Consider the following 20,136-nt stretch of genomic DNA (forward strand, 5'->3'; position numbering starts at 1 on the left):
CTGCTTTCCCCATGTAATAGTCTGGGCCCCTTTGTCAAAGATTAGATGTCCTTAGGTGTGGGGCCTCATTTCTGGGCTCTCAATTCTATTCCGCTGGTCAGTGTGTCTGTTCATGTTCCAGTACCAAGCAGTTTTGATGACAATGGCCCTATAATACAGTTTGAGATCTGGGAGTGTGATGCCTCCAGTTCTGTTCTTTTTTCTCAAGATTGTTTTGGCAATTCTAGGTCTTTTCTGGTTCCAGATAAACATTTGTAGCATTTTTTCTATTCTCCTAAAAAATGTGCTTGGGATCTTGATGCGGATAGCATTAAATTTGCAGATGCCTCTGGGTAATATATTCATTTTGATGATGTTAATTCTTCCATGGAATATCTTTCTACTTCTTTGTGTCTTTTTCAATTTCTTTGAGTAGTGACTCATAATTTTCAGTATACAAGTCTTTCACTTCTTTGGTTAGGTTTACTCCTAGATATTTTATTGTTTTTGTTGCTATAGAAAAAGGAACTGATTTCTGGATTTCAATTTCTTCTAACTTAGTGTTTGCATAGAGGAATGCCACTGACTTTTGAATGTTAATTTTATAGCCTGACACCTTACTGTATTGCCTGATGATTTCCAAAAGCTTCTTGCTGGATTCCTTAGGTTTTTCCATGTATACTATCATGTCATCTGCAAATAAGGAGAGTTTGACTTCTTCTCTTCCAATCTGTATGCCTTTAATTTCTTGCTCCTGCCTGATTGCTATGGCAAGAACTTCCAACACTATGTTGAAGCCCTGTCTAGTACCTGATCTGAGTGGAAATGCTTCCAGTTTTTCACCATTGAGTATGATATTGGCTGTAGGTTTGCTATATATAGACTCCACTATCTTGAGGAATTTTCCATCTATTCCCATTTTTTGTAGTGTTTTGATCATAAAGGGATGTTGGATTTTGTCAAAGGCTTTCTCTGCATCTATTGATATGACCATGTGTGGTTTTTGGTCTTGCTTTTGTTGATGTGGTGGATCACATTGATTGATTTACGTATATTAAACCAACCTTGCATGCCTGGGATAAACCCCACTTGGTCATGATGAACAATCTTTTTGATAAACTGCTGTATCCGGTTGGCTAGAATTTTGTTCAATATTTTCGCATCTATGTTCATCAGAGATATTGGTCTGTAGTTTTCTTTTTTGGTTGTGTCCCTGTCTGCTTTTGGTATCAGGGTGATGTTGGCTTCATAGAAGCTGGCAGGGAGTATTCCAGTGTCTTCAATCTTCTAGAAGACTTTTAAAAGTAGAGGTATTAGTTCTTCTTTGAAGGTTTTGTAGAGTTCATTTGTAAAACCATCTGGTCCAGGACTTTTATTCTTGGGAAGGTTTTTGATAACTGTTTCAATTTTATTAGCTGTGATGGGCCTGTTCATGTTATCCACTTCCTCTTGACTAAGTTTTGGAAGTTGGTAGGTATCTAGGAAATCATTCATTTCTTCCAGGTTCTCTGGCTTGGTGGCATATAGTTGTTCATAGAAGCCTCGCATGATATGTTGAATTTCTGCGGTGTCTGTTGTGATATCTCCTCTTTCATTTACTATCTGATTTATTTGGGTCTTCTCCCTTTTTTGTTTTTTGAGTCTGGCTAAATGTTTGTCGATTTTGTTTATTCTTTCGAAGAGCCAACATTTACTTTCATTGATCTTTTGTATGGTTTTCCTATTCTCAATGTTATTTATTTCTGCCCTAACTTTAGTGATTTCTGTCCTTCTGATTGCTTTAGGACTCCTTTGTTGTTCTTCTTCTAGGTCTTTAAGATGTTCAATCAGGCTGTTTATTTGTGCTTTTTCTTGTTTCCTAATGTGTGCTTGTATAGCTATGAACTTCCCTCTTAGCTTTAGCTGTGTCCCAAATATTTTGATAGCTTGTGTCATCATTTTTATTGAACTCTTGAAACATTTTGATTTCTTCCTTGATTTCCTCTTTGACCCAGAAGTTGTTAAGAAGTATACTGTTGAGCTTCCACACTTTGGGACTGTTACTAATCTTTGTTTGATTGTTAAGTGTTAGTTTAATTCCACTGTGGTCTGAGAAGATGCTTGGGATGATTTCAATGCTCTTGAATTGGCTGATGCTGTCTTTGTGGCCTAACATATGGTCTATCCTTGAGAATGACCCATGTGGATTTGAGTAAAATGTGTATTGCAGTTTCTTGGGATGAATGACTCTGAAAATGTCCAATAGTTCTAGTTTATCTATCTCTTCATTTAGCTCCCTTATGTCTTTACTGATTTTCTGCCTGGATGATCTGTCAAGTTGAGAGAGTGGGGTGTTGAAGTCCCCTACTATGATTGTGTTACTGTTAATATATTGCTGTAGCTCTTTCAGTAGAAGTTTGATGTATTTAGATGGCTTCTCATTGGGTGCATAGATGTTAATAATTGTTAAGTCCTCTTGATTGACTGATCCTCTGAGCATTAAGTAGTGTCCATTCCTATCTTTTTTAATCTTATCTATTTTAAAGTTTATCGTGTCAGATATGAGAATAGCTGTTCCTGCCCTTTTTTGTGGGCCATTGGCTTGTATGATAGTTTTCCATCCTTTCACTTTAAGTCTGTGTTTGTCTTGTTGAGTTAGGTGAGTTTCCTGTAGACAGCATATTGTTGGGTTGTGTTTTCTGATCCATCTTCCTACTCTGTGTCTTTTAATAGGTGAATTCAGGCCATTCACATTTATTGATATAAAGATTGAAGATATTTTAACGCCATTCTTGTAGAGTTTTAGAGTGTTTTGATATATGTTCTATTTGTGGTGGTCTGGTTGTTTATTGGAGACCTTTCAGAACTTCTTTCAGGGCAGGCTTGGTGATGGTTGCTTCCTTCAGTTGTTGCTTGTCTGAGAAGGTTTTGATGCTTCTGTCTAGTCTGAATGACAGTCTAGCAGGATATAGTATTCTTGGCTGAAAGCCTTTCTCATTGAGCACTCGATAGATATCTTGCCATTCTCTTCTGGCCTGTAGTGTTTGTAGGGAGACGTCTGCTGCTAATCTTATGGGTTTTCCTTTGTAGGTGACTCTTTGTTTTTCTGTTGCAGCCTTGAGGATCCTTTCTTTATCCTTATTCCTTTCCATTCTAAGTATGACATGTCTTGGTGTCTTTAGGTCTGGATTAATTCTGTTTGGGACCCTCTGGGCTTCTTGAATCTTTATGTCTTTGATGTTGGCTAGACTAGAGAAATTTTCAGCTATTATGGCCTGGAGAATGCTTTCTTCCTCTCCTTCTCTTTCTTCCTCTGGTATGCCAATAATCCGTATATTGTTTCTTTTGAAGTCATCCCATAGGACTCTGTTGTTGTTTTCAGCATCTCTTAATCTCTTTTTGAGATCTCTTACTTCTTTTTTAGTTATCTCTAATTCATCCTCAATCTTGCTAATTCTGTCTTCAACCTCATAGATTCTATTCTCTCTGCCCTCTACTGCTTTCTGGAGTTCATCTATTTTGTTGCCCTGCTCTGATACTGTTATAGCTTATTCAGCTAGTTGCATTCTTAGCTCAGTGATTTCAGCTTTCAGCTCTCTAATAACCATGAGATAATTAGAATTTTCTTCCATATTCTCATTTGTTGTTCCTGCATTTCTGATTACAATTTTTTCAAATTCTTTACTCACTCCTGTTATTATTTCCTTAGCTAATGTTTGGATGTTGAACTCGTTATTTTGTGCTTCACCCTCTGGAGGACTTTTAGCTGGGCTCTTGTCCTGGTTCGAGTCTCCAATATTTTTTCTTGTTGTTTTAACCATTTTATATATTATGTTATGAGTTCCCTTTATCGGTACTTTTCAAGTTATTGATCACTATTGCCTGGATTGACTTGTGACTAAGTAAGTTAATTAAAGGGTTTACCGTGGTGGAAGTTAACAGTTGTTTCAATCCCTGAGTTGGAGCTCAGTGGTTTTAAAACCTCTTTTTTTTTCCTTCCCTGTAGGCTATGGGAGCCTGAGGGCTTTTAAACTATCAATAGGCTTCTCACCTTAATCACTGACTCCTGACCAAGAGATAAAGCAGGGTGTGGCAGAGATAATCCAGTGGTTATGCAAAGAGACTTTCACAGCCCCTCAGCTATGCCACCGAGGTATAGGTCTTCTCCTGAGTTTCCAGGTTAGATCTCTGTCCCCTGGTGTCCCTCCCTGTTGCTGTTCCAGACTCTGAGGGTAGTAGCAATGGAGACTCAGAGTTGCACTTGGTGAGTCTCTGGGGAGTCCTCTCCTCCCTTAAGCTGTCCCTTTGTTGGTGGAGCAGACTGGAGGTGGTGTCTCCACTGATAAACTGCTGAACTGTTAGTAGTCACTTAATCTCTCCTTAGGCTCCTCTCTCCTCTCTGTCACCAGCCACACATGTTTGTACTCACGGGTGATTTACTGGGTTCCTGTGGTCATTCTAGTCCTGTCTTGTTTCAGTCCCGGTTGGTCTCCTTTGGTATTCCTAGTTGATCTGGGAGAGGAGAGGAGAGGCGAGAAAGTGATCTGCTGCTCTTAGCTCTGCCTCACACAAGATTTTCTGATTTCATTTTTAGTAATGAGTTTGACCATCTTTTCAGATACCTTTGGGGTTTGTAAACTATTGGTGTTTCTTCTTTTATAAGTTGCCTGTGGATGTCTTTGTCCACTATTACTGACTGCTTTCTTGACTGGGCAGACTTTTAGGAGTTCTGCAGTTTATAACTGGGATGTCTGATATGGTGAATGTTCAGTGTTTGAAATGGGGAGGACTCAAACTGAGACGTGCTGAAGAGTGCAAAAGTAGACTTAGATAATTTCAAGACTCAATATGAGAAAGACAGCAAAATTGTCAATAATCACTTTTTATATTGGCTGCATGGTGAAATAATATTCTGGGACTATCAGACTAAGAAAATATATTATCAAAATTATCTTCATTTGTTTATAATTATATTTATGTTTTAAACTGTGACTGCTAGAACTTTTTAAATGATAAAGTAGTTCTCTTTGTCTAAGTAAACATAAATCTGGGCTGGATATTAAGTATTTGTCCATTTCAGACATTATAAATATAGTGTCTTCTCTTATTGTGTTCCTTTTTGATAAAAAGGAGAAACTTTGTGAAAACTCTAATTATGATATAGTAAAATCAATGAACTTTCTTGCCTTATATATTTTTTGAAATATGTTTTGTGAATTTATTCTTCTGTCCTGCTTCAAGAAGGCATTTCTCTAAATTTCTTCTATAAGCTTTAAGGTTCATCTTTTACGCTTTTAGTTCCTTAGAGACTTTTTCAGAAGGTGTTAGTTACATAGGGATCTTATCTTATTGAGTTAGTTTTCACTGTACATATATTAAGCAACTTTTCATCCACTAATCTCGGTGGTGCTACTACCCTTGTTGTATGTTAGTTCTTTTAAAAAATATATGTATGTATTTATTATTGTATAGAGACAGAGAAATTGAGAGGGGAGAGTGAGATAGAGAGAGAGAGAGAGAGAGTCAGAGAGACACCTGAAATCCTACTTCACCACTCATTAAGCTTTCCCCCTGCATGTGGGAACCAGGGGTTTGAACCTTCGTTCTTGTGCATTATAATGTGTGTGCTTAATCACCTATGTCACCGCCTGGTCTCCTTGTTTGTTAATTCTTATACACACATAGCTACCTATCTTCCCACATGGGTCTGAGCAGTCTCTCCTGTTCTGTCATTAGTTATATCTGCATAGCTGTCTCCATAAAACATTATTATTAAAGAAGTTATATCCTATTGAGAATATGTATCCCCTGGTACAGTTTTCATTTGATGGCTTATAAAAAGTAGTCTTTTGTGTATTTCTTTATTGAAACAAAATCTTAGCAAATACCATTAGCTATAGCATGCTTTAAAAAAGTTGTACTCTCATCCCTTGTGTAGAAAACCTCCCACACAGCATACTTTCTTCTAATTCTAGTTTGTTCATATCTTTAATGTTTTCTATGCCTATTCCAATAGCAAAGCTGACAAAGAGATGGGTTTTACTTTTTGCATTTTACTTTGTTACTTTACCCATTTTCATGGCAGCAAAAAGAACAGGCATATCCCCAATGGGGTAAAATGTCTTTCTTTGCCTTTTTCTATGAAATCTCAAAGGAGAATTTTCCTTATTCATACTTAAACTCAGCAAAACTTTTATAAGTATTGGATTGAGAGTTGTCTGATATTACATATTATTACTAGAAAAAGCTAGTAGGAGTTGGAAGATAACACACCCACAGAGCTCACATGGTAGTGAACTTGACCATGTTGTGTTTGAGCCCCTTTCACCACATGTGAGCAGCCTTCATAGCAGGTGGTATAGTGTCTCTCCTTCTCTCTCTGTCTCTGTCTTAGATAGGAAGGAAAAGAGTCTACAGAAAGCAGTACAGTCACTCATGAAGGCAGCCTCGATGACAAGGAAAACAACAACACCAGGGGGGTGGTCTGAGAGGTGGCACAGTAGATAAAGCACTGAACTCTTAGAATAAGGTCCTGAGTTCAATCCCTGGCAGTACATATACCAGAGTGATGTCTGGTGCTTTCTCTTTCTATCTTTCTCATTAATAAATAAGTAAAATTTCAAAAAAAAACAACAGCACAAGGAGTTGGGCGGTATCACAGCAGGTTAAGTGCACGTGGCACACAGTGCAAGGATTTGCGTAAGGACTCCAGTTCAAGCTCCTGGCTCCCCACCTGCAGGGGAGTCACTTCACAGGTGGTGAATCAGGTCTGCAGGTGTCTATCTTTCTCTACCCCTCTCTGTCTTCCCCTCCTCTCTCCATTTCTTTCTGTCTGTCGTTTAAGTTTGGGGCACCAGTATGCCGGGCTAGCTTCGCGGGCGGGAGACAGAGACCAGAAACTCGTGGCCGAGCTGAGAATGCAGTTTAATCTTTACTCACGAGCGGGCAAACAGTCCAACACCTAATCACCACACAATGTGCTCCTCCATCTTTCTCCTCCACAGCAGTGTCAGGAACTCAGGAAGTACGTAGGGTGGGGGTGGGGAGAAGGAAGAAGCGCGAAACTAGCAAGGGCTAAACTAAATCTCCTGGAGGTGGGGGGAGTGAGACCAAACCAATGTAACAGAAAAGACCATGTAAATAGACCATAATGTCAAGCAATGTAACAGAAGAACTAGATCCCAGAAGCAGAACTAGATGCATACCAACAATTCCCCCTTTTCTTTTTAACTAATTGACCATAGTATCAGGAGTGTGGGGTGACCAGAAACCTATATCGTACAGGTATTTTCAAAAAAGAAACTGGCACAAACATGGAGGAACAAGTAAGCAAGCAACAAGAACCAGTGTGCTGCCAAGGGAAGGCCTGAGGGGGGCGTTTATTGCCTCTGTGGGCAAGGCTTTATCAAGCTAAAGGACCTTTCTTGCCTGTGGGCTTTTCTTGCCTCGATGGGCATTTCTTGCTTCTGTGGGCATTACCTAGCATGGGGGGGTATGGCTTATAGAGTCCAAGGCAGCTGGCTGCAGTCAGTCTTTGAGAAACCCAGCAGCATAAAGGGAAGCTGCTAGTTTTGTGCAAAGTGTCCAAGAGGTGTACCAGTGAGTCCTATAGAAGTGCCAGATGTCCACGGAAAAAATGCCAGGGGGGGTGAATTGTTGTATGAGGAAGATCAGCCACTGGAATTCTGCTTTTCTGTAGAGAACTTGACAGCTGTAATTCACTTACTTATGAAACAAAACTTGTAGCAGGTTAGAAGTTTACCACAACTGATAACTCGATGATTATAATTGGTTTAAGTATCTGTATAAATTTGGAAGGTCATTTTTGTTTTATTTTAAGGCTCTTAACCAATTTAAGGGCAATAAAATGTGGTGAGGCAAAGAACCACTGCTAGAGCCTCAGGCATGAGAATCATGAGCATAACCATTGTGCAATCCACCGTTTCTAATTGAGAAGGTATTTGAGAGCTTTATATATTAATAACGTCTTATTTAACCTTTTGTTATACCCATTCAAGATGGAGACACACCCTAGGTGTGTGCAGGTTTTTTAGACCAACTTAGTTAAAATATATTGATTTTTAACTAATTTTTACCTCAGACTTTAAATGTAAGTTAATTTTACCTTTATGAGAATTATGTTGAAAACCTTTTTCATTTAACTTTGACTAGTAAGAATGTAGCCTTAAAGTTACATTTCTAACCTTAAAGTTAATGTTTACCAAATTTAAACACACACATAAACATGGTCTTTAATACACAAGGAGAAAAACTTTTGTTAAGATATGTCATTTTAAACACGAGTTTAGATTTGTACTGTCTTAGTTGTTCGGGGTGTGCGTTGTCCGGCGGTGGCTTCTTGCCCAACTTCAGCTCTAGCAAGTGCAGGGTGCCATCACTGCATGAATCTCTGCGTATTCTTGTTCCTCTGTCTTCAGAGACAAGCTGGGGATCTAGGCCAGGGGGCCCAGTCCTGGCAGGGAGCCCGCGGTCTCCAGGTGGTCCGGGATCTGCCCAGACTTCATAGCAGGAGGGCGGGCAGGCCAGCCGTGCAGATGGAGCGGGCCAAGGCGCCCCGGGGCAGTGGCCAGGATGGGCTGCAGCCCTGCCTGCCATGCCCGCTGCCCTGCTCCCAGTGGCCAAGCAGCATGGAGGGAGCCCACATCCAACGCCCCATGCCATGCGGCGGCGAGCCGGCTCCTGCGGGCAGGTGGCGGGTGGAAACCAGAGTGTGGCCCAGAGAGAAATGTTTCAGAAACAGAGAAACAGTCTCATGTAGAAAGGGCAGAGGCCTTTGGAAACTTCTTCACAAGCAAAAAAGCAGCCCATAGTGGATAGGTAGCCAAAGTCTTCACTTATCTGGGGGATGGGCAGGTCAGGTCCCACGTTGGTGTGCCATATGTCGTTTGAGTTCGGGGTGCCAGTATGCTGGGCTAGCTTCGTGGCATTAGACAGAAACCCAGACACAAGGATGAGCGGAGAAGCTGTATTTTTTTATTCACGAGTGAATGGTTCAAAAACTAATCTAATCTAATCACCACACAAATCTGTCCTGCTTCTTCCTCCTCCAGCTGCAGCAGCAGGAACTCAGCAAGTATGAAGGGTAGGGGGCAGGGAGAAGGAAGAAGCGTGAAACTAGCAAGGGCTAAACCAAAATCTCCCGGAGGTGGGGGGAGTGAGACCAAACCAATGTAACAAAAAAGACCATGTAAATAGACCACAATGTCAAGCAATGTAACAGAAGCAGAACTAGGTCCCAGAAGCAGAACTAGATGCATAGCAACATCTGTCCTATCCAACAACAACATCAATAACAACAATAAAATAACTACAATAAAACAACAAGGGTAACAAAAGGGAATAAATAAATAAACATTAAAAAAAGATAAAGAAAAACACAGTGGGGATTATCTTCAAGTCCTGTATGCCAGTTTCTCAAGGTTTCTTCAGTCACAATAGCTTTGACTTTCATTTGACTTTTCATTTCACCAGCATAACATCAGGACAGCTGAGAAAGATGTTTACTTTGATTACTCAATTTCTACTCTTCCATCCCACCATCACCCCCTTCTATTCTCAGCACAGTGCTATGGGGTTTTGGTGGAGCTTATATCTGCCCTCAGGCACTAGAGGTGACCACATGATCAGCTTCGTCTATCCCCCTGATCCTGATTAGCTCATGAATGGGGACATGACCCATGTCAAGATCAAGCAGACTCAATTCAAGGGTTTTGAGATTGACAAGCCCCTGCTCATTGACCAATGTGAGCCTCAAACATCAGGCAAGATGAGTCTACCTGATAGGAAGTTCAGTGGTGTTTTTTCATTCCTATCAAGTGATGTAAAATATTCCCCACTCTCCTGTTTATGGAGCCTTTGGACTATGATCATTTCTAAAAACTTTTTAATATTTTATTTTAATGAGAGAGACACAGGGAGAAAGACACAGAAAAACAAAACAGAACACCAGAGCACTGCTTAACTCTGGCTTATGGTGGTGCCGGGGATTGAACCTGGGAACTTGGGACCTCAGGCATAAAAGTCTTCTGCATGATGATTATGCTGTCTTCCCAGCCCTATTTTATTTTTATTTTTTATTTGATAGGTAAGAGAGAATTTAAGAGAAATTGACAGGGAGAGAGACAGAAATACTTGCAGTACTTGCTTCACCACTCACAAAGCTTCCCTACTGCAGATGGGGGCAGGGGCTCAAACCCAGGTACTTACGGACAGTAACGTGTGCTTAACCAAGTGTGCCACACCACCTGCCTCCCATCATTTTCAAAATAAAGAAAATCTGAGAGCCCACTCTGTCCTGTTTTCTATCTTCAAGGCTGGTTTCCTGTTTGGAGCTGGTTCCGGTGTAGCATGGGGTATGATGACCATGCTCCCTGACTTCTTTGTGGGTGATCTATACCCCAGGCTTCTGGGTGGCCTCTCACAGTTTCCCAGCATCCAGCCAGAATTTACCTTCTTTATTATGCCAATTAAATGTCTTAACTACTAACACAAATGACACACTGTATTGTATACCTGGAATTTTCTCAGTGCATGTGAATACAACAGTTCTTTTCACTATTCTCACTTCAGTTGTTTATGTATATAAAAATCAAGTTGTACATCTTAAATATATATAACATCTACTTGTCAATTGTGCCTTGGAATACTTGTCTGTTATTATAGAGCTTGGCAGATGTTCTGGGTGAAAAGGAAGATTTGCCAACTCAGCAATCGTCTGTGTACCTAATTACCCGGAGAATTTTTGTATTAGAAAGATGTGACACAAGAGAGAAACACAGACCCCAGACTTGAAAGGATCTTAGGGGGTCTGATTTGTGGCTTCATAATTGGTGGTTTGAGTCATCCTACAGAAATTCAGCACTCATATATAGTTTGATGTCAAAACACCTTAGAAAAATGTCTGGAAGTGCCTTTTAAAACCAAACATTTACCTATCCTATAAACAAAGAGTTCTAATCCTAGAATTTTACTCAAGAGAAACAAAGACACATTTATTCAAACACATACAAATGTTCTCTATAGTTTTAATCATAATAGCCCCAAACTGGAAATAGCACAAATGCCCGTCAACAGAAGAATGATTTAAAAAAAAAACAACAAACCAATGATATATTCATACAACAGAATATCACTCAGCAATTAAAAGGAATGGGTTACTAAACAAAAAACCAGATTAAGAACTGGGCAGAACAGCCAGGGAAACAGCATCATCCACTGTGCTATCAGTGAGGCACAGGAGGTCCCAGGTGCAAACCTGGCACCACCATAAGCTAGAGTTGAGCAGTGCTCTGGTAAAAATGCAAAGATTACACAGGCTCCTGTGCTGAATATGGGCCCCAAGTCAGCTCAGTGGAGTTTACAGTTAATGGTATTTATATACGTTTCCCATATTTGGGAGCTACTCTCTTCCCTGATCCAACTTTCTAGTCCTATTTCCAACTCTGACACAATCTCCCCAGACAATAGCTTTAGCCCACCTGCAGGTTAGCTGTCAGGCTCCGGCAAAAACTAGTGAAGTTATGGCCCCCTTGGAATACAACTAAAATAGACTTCTTAACTTTTTCCATATCTCATCTGCTCTATTTTTACATCTGGGTTCCTGATTATTAAACATTTTGTTCTGTTTTATTCAGCCACCAAGTTGCAGATGCTGCCATAAAACCAACCTGACTTCCTCGAGCAGACAATTTCACCAATGTGTCCTGGAACCCACCTCTCCAGAGCCCTACCCCACTAGGGAAAGATAGAAACAGGCTGGAGGTGCCCTACTTTCAATTTAGTCAGATCCTGCTTTTAGTTTCCCTTTCTGATCTTCTTTCTCAACTTCTGTTGATGAGTGGGATCATCCCATACTCATCTTTATCTTTCTGACTTAGCTCGCTTAACATAATTGAAAGTAGGGCACCAAAGTAAAAACCCTGTGGTGAGGGGGAGGGTGGACATGCAGCTTCTTGGGCCGGCAGGGGGTGGGGTGGGGGTGGGGGTGGGTGGGTGGGATGGGTCACAATTTTTTGGTGATGGGAATGGTGTTTATGTACATACCTATTAAATTGTAGTCATATAAATCACTATTTAATTAATATGAGGGGGGAAAATTGATTGTATGTCTAACAAAGGGACTTTTCAAAGTTAACCCAATTACCGAATAATGTGATGATAACAGTAACTATCCATTGTCTTCTTGAACCCTAAGACAGCAGGAACCTCACATTTCCACTATAGAGCCTAAACTTCCCCCAGTACCCTAGGGTAGGGTACCCCTGGGACCCTAGGGCAGGGCTCACTTTCCCGTATGCTTCTCCCAATTCTTATCAAATAATATTGCATCCGCTGATTGCAACCTAATCAACACAACGAGTGCCACCTCAGCATGCTTCACTTCAGACTGTGTCCAGAGACTTTAGGTGTGGAACGACAACCCTTCAGCTTCATCACTTGGGTGAGACCTTTCTTTTCATAATATTCTCTAGTTCCATCCCAGGTGGTTCACTTCCTAACAAAGTCCCAAAACCTAGATATAGACCAGGTTCCAGGAGATAGAGCATATGTTCACATGTATCCATAAACTAGGGCAAATATATACCTGAAAGCAGTAGTACACTAGAGTGTGCAGTGAGTACCCCCAACACTTCATCTCCACTATTCTAACCTTTGGGTCCATGATTGCTCAACAATTTGTTTGGCTTTGTATGTTAACTCTCTTTTCATCCACCAGGTTCCAGATGCCATCAGGATGCCGGCTAGGCTTCACTGGACTGAAGATCCCACCAGTGTGTCCTGGAGCTCCGATTCCCCAGAGACGCACCCTACTAGGGAAAGTGAGAGGCAGACTGGGAGTATGGATCGACCAGTCAACGTCCATGTTCAGTGGGGAAGCAATTACGGAAGCCAGACCTTCCACCTTCTGCACCTTCACAAGGACCCTTGGTCCATGCTCCCAGAGGGATAGAGAATGGGAAAGCTATTGGGGAGGGGATGGGATATGGAGATTGGGTGGCAGGAATTGTGTGGAGTTGTACCTCCCTCCCCCCATCCTATGATTTTGTTAATGTCTCCTTTCTTAAATAAATTAAAAACAAACAAAAAAAAGAAACAGGCTGGGGCTATAGATCCACCTGCCATCACCCATGTCAAGCAGAGAAGAAATAACATTAGCCAGATCTTCTACCTTCCTTTCCTCATAAAGAATTTTGGTCCATACTCCCAGAGGGATAAAGAATAGGAAAGCTGGGGCCAGGTGGTGGCACACCTGGTTAAGTGCACACACTACAGTGCACAAGGGACCAGGTTCAAGCCCCTGGCCCCCACGAGCAGAGGGAAAGCTTCACAAGTGGTGAAGCAAGGCTGCAAGTGTCTCTCTGTCTCTCTTCATCTCTATCCCTCCTAATTTATGTCTCTCTCTAATAATAAATTAATTAATTAAGAAAAGAATAGGGGGAGTCGGGCAGTAGCACAGCAGGTTAAGCACAGGTGGCACAACGTGCAAGGACTAGTGTAAGGATCCCAGCTTGAGCCTCTGGCTCCCCACATACAGGGGAGTAGCTTCACAAGCGGTGAAGCAGGTCTGCAGGTGTTTTTCTCTCCCCCTTTCTGTCTTCCCCTCCTCTCTCCATTTCTCTCTGTCCTATCCAACAACAATGACATCAATAATAACTACAATAATAAAACAACAAGGGCAACAAAAGGGAATAAATAAATATTTAAAAAAAGAATAGGAAAGCTTTCAGTGGAGGCGATGGGATAAGGTATTCTGGTGGTGAGAATGTGTGGAATTGTACCCCTCTTATCCAGTGGACTTGCTGATCATTAAATCAATCAATAAAAAAAGGAAAACAGAAAAGAAGGAGGATGTAGAGGAGGGGGAGATGGATGGGAGAGGGGGAAGAAGAGATTGGACTGCATGATGGGTACAGAATGAGCCTGGATGCATCCTGCCTTCAGTCATTGCCTGTGGATCCACTGACTGTGGGTGCCTGGGGACAGACTGCAGTCAGACACAGGCATTGCCAGAGTCATGTGGTTAATAGTGAACTGAGGAGCAGACCCAGAGTTCACAGCAGAGCACTACACTTGCTCCTGTGCTCACAGATTAGTGAATTAAAATACAGGACATGTGCTTGAATTTCATATTAAGCAACAGATGATTTTTTTTACAATAAATATACTGTATGCAATATTTGGAACATATTTACCAAGAAGACTACCTGACATTCAAAGGTGGATGACACGGTGGGAATTTTCTTTGTCAACCCTCTGTTAAGCCCTCTTCCCTCTCCTCTGGCTTCTGTAATTTATAGACAAGACCCACTACACAGAGCTCCTATCCGGCCTCACTGGATCATAAATTGACACCTGGCTTGCATGCTGGTGGTGAGAAGACTCTTCTTGGTTACAAGTGACAGAAATTCAAACATTAGAAAATCATACACTAGTTAGGCAAAAAGGGCAGCTCCTTAGCTGATGCTGCCAAACCTTGGAAGGACCCGAAACCTCTCTTCCCTCCTTACACTGCACCTGGCCTCCTTTGTCAGGGCTCAGGTTGGCTTGGCAGGAGCTGAGCCCAGGGTCCACACTCATGTTCCCATAAATCTGGAAGGTGCAACTTCTTCTTTTTTTTTTAAATTTTTTTATATTTATTTTTATTTATTTATTCCCTTTTGTTGCCCTTGTTGGAAGGTGCAACTTCTATTCAACCTGAGAATAATTCATGGGCAGGCAAGCCCACCTAAAGTCACCACATACATATCACTGCTCCTCAAAACCTGGACTGGTACCAACAGGGAACTCATTAGGAATTTTTAGCCAACTCTTTATTTTATTTATAAAAAGGAAACATTGACAAAACCACAGGATAAGAGGGGTACAACTCCACACAGTTCTCACCACCAGAACTCCATATCCCATCCCCTCCCCTGATAGCTTTCCTTGTCTTTAGTCCTCTGGGAGTATGGACCCAAGATCATTGTGGGATGCAGAAGGTGGAAGGTCTGGCTTCTGTCATTGCTTCCCCGATGAACATAAGCATTGACAGTTCGATTCATACTCCCAGCCCACCTCTCTCTTTCTCTAGTGAGGTGGGGCTCTGGGGACACACTGGTGGGGTCGTCTGTCCAAGGAAGTCTGGTTGGCATCATGGTTGCATCTGGAATCTGGTGGTTTAGCCAACTCTTGAGGCTCTGAATTAGAACTCGTCTAAGGAACCTCCATGTGGTTCTAACACATGTTAACACAAGAGCACACGCAGCTGTGAGAGTCCCCCTGTCTGGATGAAGGGAAGCTAGTCCTTCTATAGGAAGAGGAGGGTTCTCTTAGTAGCCAGTGCCAAATCAGGCTTTCTGAACCTTGAGTGTGAATCCTCATGTATTTGGATAAAATTGCATCTCTGGTGGAAGTTGAAAAAGTCCAGACCGTGGTTCATGATGGTCTCACCATGACAGGTGCAATGGGTGGGGTCTCTTCTCCTGGTGCATCTCACCCAGAAGTCTTTCACACTCTGATTCCTCCCCCCAATCCGGTCATTTTTCTTGTCTCTGATTGAATCATGTGTATTCCAGACAGGGTAACTAAGTGGTAAAAATAAGTGTGGCAGCTTTAGTTGCCCCTTTTACTGGAATAAAAGGATCCTTTTACATTTTGTAAAGATACACTATTATATTAATATGCTTAGTCTGACTACCGTTTCTTCAGATGCCTTTCCTTTTTTCACTTAAGACATTAAGGGAGACATTTTAAACTCTATCTTTGTACATCACCAACATTAACGAATTATTAGACACTAATTGCTCTGGTTTCTAGCCACCTCTCTAAACAAAGTTTTCCATTTGCAGAATTTAAAACATACCCAAGCAATTTGTGTTCCTTAATAGCTATGAATTTGTTAGCTTGACTCAGAACTAGCAAAACCTGGGAAGCTATTATGTAAATATAGATAATGTCTCTCCAATGATGATAATTAATGCAGAGATACCCAGGAAGGCTTTCTCTCCATGATTAGATCTATAATGGAATTTGAAAGTCTGTGGGATGGCATAAAGAACCCCCAGAACATTTTCCTGGTCTCTTCACGGTTGCTTATAAGTCTGAAAAAGCCCCTCTGTTTCCTTAGTAGGAATAAAAAGCAGAGGATGAAAACTCTCTTTCAAACATTCTGCCCTATTTCAAAATGGAGTGCTATGTCACTTTATTTACATGAAAATCAGTGTCACTAAAAGCTGTTAATCAGGATATTCTGAGCAGTGAGAGTCTGCCTGTCTCTGTCAATGAACTTCTTGGTCAGCTGACCTAAGGTATTAAATTTATTAATAAGGAAACTGAGGTGTGGAGAAAGGACATGATTAAAAGTAAAACTTGGGAAAGAGTCTAAAGGGACAAAGGATACCTTACTGGTGTCACAGGGCACCACACAGGGCTTGTGTGCTTCAATCCCCAGCACAGTCATATGACAGAGCTGAATGGTGCTCCAGTCTCTTCCTCAATAAAAAAGAAAAATCAATTTTTTTTTGTAGATTCATTTCCTTTTTGTTAATGTTTTATTTATCTTAATGAGATGGATGCAGAGAGCAAGATATTGAGACACCAGAGCACTGTTTAGCTCTGGTTTATGGTGTTGCTGGGGATTGAACCTGGCACCTCAGAGCCTCAGGCATGATAGTTGTTTCATAACCATTATGCTGTCTCCTCAAAGACTCAATTAAATCAAAATGACCTTGATCACTGCTCCCCCCTCCCCCACATAGACTGGTCTGTACAGTTTTGCCTAATTTCACCTCCACAAAATCCACATTTTGAATGTAGATTGAGCTTCTATTACTGTGCACCGTGCTGGGACATGCCCTTGACCTTCATGAGTTTTTCAACTAGATGAAAAGATATTTGGAACAACAAAAAGCAGAATGGGGAGAGAAGAGTGGCCTCTCTTGAATACCTTGCTCTTTTTTCTTTTTTTTAAAATGTTTTTGCTCAGGTCACCTTTTAAAAAATTTCTTATTTTTTATATTTATTTGTTTTCCCTTTTGTTGCCCTTGTTGTTTTTCATTGTTGTTGCAGTTATTATTGTTGTTGTTATTGATGTCGTTGTTGTTAGATAGGACAGAGAGAGAAATGGAGAGAGGAGGGGAAGACAGAGGGGGAGAGAAAGACACCTGCAGACCTGCTTCACTGTCTGTGAAGGGACTCCCCTGTAGGTGGGGAGCCGAGGGCTTGAACCGGAATCCTTATGCCATTTCTTGCACTTTGCACCACATGCGCTTAACCTGCTGCGCTACTGCCTAACTCCCACCTTGCTCTATTTTCACACTTAGATGTCCTCTAGCGCACTCTACTTCTGTTTCTTCTCCTAGTAGGTTTCTACTCATCCCTCCCTGCTCCCAGGGTTCTTCCTCAGGGAAGTCTTTCCTATTCCACAGGAAAGGTCAGGGTTCTTCTAAGCTATGCTGACTACACTCAATTCTGCCAATGCTGGGAATGTATCTTTTTGTTTGTTTTATTTTTAATTGCCACCAGGGTTATCGATGGGGCATGGGGCCAACACTAAGAATCCACTACACTGTCTTATTTAATAGAATAGAAAGAAATTGGGAGCAGGGCAGGGGAGAAAGATACCATCTATCCTTGGGATGTGGTGGCCATACAGTACATGCAATAGCTGGCCACTTTAAGGTATTTGGTCTAGATCCTGGAAGGCAATAGTCCTATACTGGAGAGATGGTCATTCTTGACTTAAAACCCTGACATTACTGTTATTAAGTTCTCCTTAGAGGACTGGGCAGTGGTGGAAGGACCCAGGTTTGAGCTCCTGCTTCCCACCTGCAGGGGGGACGCTTCACAAGCAGTAAAGCAGGTTTCCAGGTGACTACTTTTTTTTTGTAGTAGATTGAACCCCTTTACTATTATTATTTAAAAATTTTTGTTTATAAAATAGAAATATTGACAAGACTATAGGATAAGAGGGGTACATTTCCACACAATTCCCATACACCCAGAACTCTATATCCAATCCCCTCTCTATTCTTTATCCCTTTGGGAGCGTGGACCCAGGATCATTATGGGGAGGTAACTACTCTTCTCTCTTCCTCTCTATCTTCCCCTCCATTCTCAATTTCTCTCTGTCTTATTGAATAAAATAGAAGGGGAAAATATGGCCACTGGGAGTGGTAGATTCATTGTGCCAGTATCAAGCCGCAGCAACAACCCTTCCACCTTCTACAACCCACAATGACCTTGGGTCCATACTCCCAGAGGGACAGAGAATGAGAAAGCTATCAGGGGAGGGGGGATGGGATATAGAGATCTGGTGGTGGGAATTATGTAGAGTTGTATCCCTCCTACCCTATGGTTTTGTTAATCTCTCCCTTTTAAAAGAAAGAGAGAAAGAAAGAAAGAAAGAAAGAAAGAAAGAAAGAAAAAAGAAATCTCCCTCCCATGTTATTACTTCCCTTTTGGCTCTATGACCATTTTACTGAACTCAATGAAAAAATATCTGAGCTTTGAGAGAATGTGGAATAAGGTCTGGGGGGAGAGGGTGCCCTTCCCAATCTTCTGAATCTCAGCTCTGTAACTTAACATTGAGGGACATTGATCAAACTAATCTTTCTGAGCCTCAGCCTCATCACTGGTGAGGTGGTGATAATAACAGGTTAAAGAACTTGAACAGGGATTCAACTTCCGGAGGTGGAGCTACGTGCAGCAGATCGCTTTCTCTCCTCTCCTCTCCTCTCCTCTCCTCTCCTCTCCTCTCCTCTCCTCTCCTCTCCTCTCCTCTCCTCTCCTGGATCAACTAGGAATACCAAAGGAGACCACCCAGGACCGAAACAAGACAGGACTAGAATGACCACAGGAACCCAGTAAATCACCCGTGAGTACAAACATGTGTGGCTGGTGACAGAGAGGAGAGAAGAGAGAGATTAAGTGACTGCTAACAGTCACTTAAGAGATTAAGTGACTGCTAACAGTTCAGCAGTTTATCAGTTGAGACACCACCTCCAGTCTACTCCACCAACAAGGGGACAGCTTAAGGGAGGAGAGGACTACCCAGAGACTCACCAAGTGCAACTCTGAATCTCTATTGCTACTACCCTCAGAATCTGGAGCAGCGACAGGGAGGGACACCAGGGGACAGAGATCTAACCTGGAAACTCAGGAGAAGACCTATACCTCGGTGGCATAGCTGAGGGGCTGTGAAAGTCTCTTTGCATAACCACTGGATTATCTCTGCCACACCCTGCTTTATCTCTTGGTCAGGAGTCAGTGATTAAGCTAAGAAGACTATTGATAGTTTAAAAGCCCTCAGGCTCCCATAGCCTACAGGGAAGGAAAAAAAAGAAAGAGGCTTTTAAACCACTGAGCTCCAACTCAGGGATTGAAACAACTGTTAACTTCCACCACTGTGAACCCTTTAATTAACTTACTTAGTCACAAGTCAGTCCAGGCAATAGTGATCAATAATTTGAAAAGTACTGATAAAGGGAACTCATAACATAATATATAAAATGGTTAAAACAACAAGAAAAAATATTGGAGACTCGAACCAGGACAAGAGTCCAGCTAAAAGTCCTCCAGAGGGTGAAGCACAAAATAACGAGTTCAACATCCAAACATTAGCTAAGGAAATAATAACAGGAGTGAGTAAAGAATTTGAAAAAATTATAATCAGAAATGCAGGAACAACAAATGAGAATATGGAAGAAAATACTAATTATCTCATGGTTATTAGAGAGCTGAAAGCTGAAATCGCTGAGCTAAGAATGCAACTAGCTGAACAAGCTATAACAGTATCAGAGCAGGGCAACAAAATAGATGAACTCCAGAAAGCAGTAGAGGGCAGAGAGAATAGAATCTATGAGGCTGAAGACAGAATTAGCAAGATTGAGGATGAACTAGAGACAACTAAAAAACAAGTAAGAGATTTCAAAAAGAGATTATGAGATGCTGAAAACAACAACAGAGTCCTATGGGATGACTTCAAAAGAAACAATATACGCATTATTGGCATACCAGAGGAAGAAAGAGAAGGAGAGGCAGAAAGCATTTTTCAGGCCATAATAGCTGAAAACTTCTCTACTCTAGACAACATCAAAGACATAAAGATTCAAGAAGCCCAGAGGGTCCCAAACAGAATTAACCCAGACCTAACGACACCAAGACATGTCATACATAGAA

This window comes from Erinaceus europaeus, chromosome 2 (genome assembly GCF_950295315.1).
Source record: "Erinaceus europaeus chromosome 2, mEriEur2.1, whole genome shotgun sequence".
NCBI classification, from domain to species: domain Eukaryota; kingdom Metazoa; phylum Chordata; class Mammalia; order Eulipotyphla; family Erinaceidae; genus Erinaceus; species Erinaceus europaeus.